The sequence below is a fragment of the Coregonus lavaretus genome (assembly GCF_964263955.1).
Source record: "Coregonus lavaretus genome assembly, contig: HAP1_SCAFFOLD_2226, whole genome shotgun sequence".
NCBI lineage: Eukaryota > Metazoa > Chordata > Actinopteri > Salmoniformes > Salmonidae > Coregonus > Coregonus lavaretus.
Window position 1 is genome coordinate 55,526 of NW_028158478.1, and position 3,685 is coordinate 59,210.

Here is a 3,685-nt window from a genome sequence, read left to right on the forward strand (position 1 = left end):
AAAGTTAATAACAATTTTGGTGACGATCAGCATTCTTGCGTTCTTGCGTTATGGTTTGCATATTATCACAAACAAAATACTAGGGTAGTGAATTTATGTTGCTTCAGCTGTAAGCTAGCAAGGAAAGTTAGCCTACAATTCAAATCAAATGTTATTGGTCACATGCTTCGTAGACAACAGGCGAAATGCTTTCTTCCCAACAATGCAGAGAGAAAGAAAATAGAGAAAATTCTAGAAAAGCATAACACGTAAGTAACGATAACTTGGCTATATACAAGGGGTACCAGGACTGAGCCGATGTGCAGGGTTACGAGGTAATTGAGGTAGATATGTAAATAAAATATGTAAATATAACTAGGAATAAAGTTACAGATAGTAAACAGCAGCAGCAAGTTTCAAGTTTTAATGTCACATGGACAAGTACAGTGAAATGCCTTTTATTGCTAGCTCCAAACTTAATGCAATAATCAATAACAATCTATTACTAGAAGAAAAAAAACACACGAGAAATATGAAATACACAAAGTAAGTGAGCATACTATATACAGGAAATATTTAAAAAAAGTAATATTCAATACCATATTTACATGTGCAGGGATACTGGAGTGATGGAGGTAGATTGGGGTCAGGAATGCAGGCAACTGGATAGAAGTAGCAGCAGCTTGTGTGTGTGTGTGTGTGTGTGTGTGTGTGTGGAGTCAGTATAAATGTATGTGCATATTATGTGTGAGTGATCAGATGATGGAGTGAGTGTTTGTGTGTGTGTGTGTTGGAGTGACAGTGTGTGTGAGTGTGTAGGGCTCTGTGAGTGTGCACAGAGACAGTGCAAAGATTGAAATAAAAGGTAAATAAAGATACATGGTTAACTCAGAGTTCATGTAGCTATTTTGTTAGTTATTTATCAGTCGTATTGCTTGGGGATCGAAGCTGTTCAAGAGTCTGTTGGTGCCAGACTTGGTGTTCCGGTACCACTTGCAGTGTGGCAGCAGAGAAAATATTATATGGCTTGGGTGGTTAGAGTCTTTGATGATTTTCCGGCCCTTCTTTTCACACCGCCTGGTATAGAGGTCCTGGATGGCAGGGAGCTCGGCCCCAGTGATGTACTGGGCTGTCCTGGTATAGAGGTCCTGGATGGCAGGGAGCTCGGCCCCAGTGATGTACTGGGCTGTCCTGGTATAGAGGTCCTGGATGGCAGGGAGCTCGGCCCAAGTGACGTACTGGGCTGTCCTGGTATAGAGGTCCTGGATGGCAGGGAGCTCGGCCCCAGTGACGTACTGGGCTGTCCTGGTATAGAGGTCCTGGATGACAGGGAGCTCGGCCCCAGTGATGTACTGGGCTGTCCACACAACCCTCTGTGGCGCCATGTGATCCAGGGCGGTGCTAGTGCCATACCAAGCAGTGATGCAGCCAGTTCAATATGCTCTCAATGGTACAGCTGTAGAAGCTTTTCAGGATCTGAGGGCCTGTCATGCCAAATAATGTCCCCTGGCCAAATAGTGTCCCCCTCTACGTCACAATGGGATTAGATCAACTATTAGCATCCGTTGCTATATCAACGGTGTGATGACCTAATCGCTAGGCAACCAAGGCTGATTACCGTGACAATTTTGCTGTTTAAACAAGTTTTGTTCAGCTAATAAAATGAAAACATTAATTCGAACTACTTTTGGGTACCTTGTTAACATTAGAACATGAAATCCATGTCTTTAAATGTTGCTATGTTTCGGAAATGGCAAAGAAAACGTGTAATCTGCTTGACACATTAAAGTTACTTACCTTACAGATCACAAAGTCAGCTAATTTCCACTTTAACCTGCCCTTCCTTTTATCTACACTGAAATAGTATAATTTCAGTAGTCCTCTACTATGATTCATTTTTCTCTATCTCACATAGCTCATTAGCACCCCCTTGTGGTTGAATATATGTATGTATCATAGGTCGTAGGATACAATAATGAATAATATGGAACAAATAAATACCATCAAAGGATTCCTTACAACCTTGTGAAACAGCTGTGAAAACCAACCTGGCAATATTTAAGATTTTAATACATAAACTTGAATCGTTTTTGGTACAGTTGTGTCATTCATTTATTTTCACATTGTTTGTACACTCACATGGCAATCACAGACTAAAATACTGAATTCTGGTGTGGGGAATATAGAGGTGGTGTTTGCTGTGTGGGCGGGAGGTTCTGCCAGGAGGTGGTTGCTGTGTGGGTGGGAGGTTCTGCCAGGAGGTGGTTGCTGTGTGGGTGGGAGGTTCTGCCAGGAGGTGGTTGCTGTGTGGGTGGGAGGTTCTGCCAGGAGGTGGTTGCTGTGTGGGTGGGAGGTTCTGCCAGGAGGTGGTTGCTGTGTGGGCGGGAGGTTCTGCCAGGAGGTGGTTGCTGTGTGGGCGGGAGGTTCTGCCAGGAGGTGGTTGCTGTGTGGGCGGGAGGTTCTGCCAGGAATTGGTTGCTGTGTGGGCGGGAGGTTCTGCCAGGAGGTGGTTGCTGTGTGGGTGGGAGGTTCTGCCTGGAGGTGGTTGCTGTGTGGGTGGGAGGTTCTGCCTGGAGGTGGTTGCTGTGTGGGTGGGAGGTTCTGCCAGGAGGTGGTTGCTGTGTGGGTGGGAGGTTCTGCCTGGAGGTGGTTGCTGTGTGGGTGGGAGGTTCTGCCTGGAGGTGGTTGCTGTGTGGGTGGGAGGTTCTGCCTGCCACTTGTCCTCAACAGGCAGCCAGTCTCAGAAGGGGAACTTGAAGAGGGAGACACTGCTGCTCTCTTTGTTCTGAGTGTTTTGCAGCGCTAGTGTTTTTAGTTAATCTGTGTATCTCACATATTATGTGGCCAGTATGATAGAGCAAAAACATTTTCTTAGCAGATAATGACAACAAGAGTAGCTGTAGATTATGTAATGAAAAGTTGGAGGGTGGTTGGCGATGGAGGACATCAGGTGGATCCACATCTGGGTGTTGGGCAGAACCCCTGGGTCCTGGAGAACAGGAGCAGAGCTAAAGGGAGCAGGTCTGGGTGTTGGGCAGAACCCCTAGGTTCTGGAGAACAGGAGCAGAGTTAAAGGGAACAGGTCTGGGTGTTGGGCAGAACCCCTAGGTCCTGGAGAACAGAAGCAGAGCAGGTCTGGGTGTTGGGCAGAACCCCTAGGTTCTGGAGAACAGGAGCAGAGTTATAGGGAACAGGTCTGGGTGTTGGGCAGAACCTCTAGGTCCTGGAGAACAGGAGCAGAGTTAAAGGGAGCAGGTCTGGGTGTTGGGCAGAACCCCTAGGTCCTGGAGAACAGGAGCAGAGTTAAAGGGAACAGGTCTGGGTGTTGGGCAGAACCCCTAGGTCCTGGAGAACAGAAGCAGAGCAGGTCTGGGTGTTGGGCAGAACCCCTAGGTCCTGGAGAACAGGAGCAGAGTTAAAGGGAACAGGTCTGGGTGTTGGGCAGAACCCCTAGGTCCTGGAGAACAGGAGCAGAGTTAAAGGGAACAGGTCTGGGTGTTGGGCAGAACCCCTAGGTCCTGGAGAACAGGAGCAGAGTTAAAGGGAACAGGTCTGGGTGTTGGGCAGAACCCCTAGGTCCTGGAGAACAGGAGCAGAGTTAAAGGGAGCAGGTCTGGGTGTTGGGCAGAACCCCTGGGTCCTGGAGAACAGGAGCAGAGTTAAAGGGAGCAGGTCTGGGTGTTGGGCAGAACCCCTGGGTCCTGGA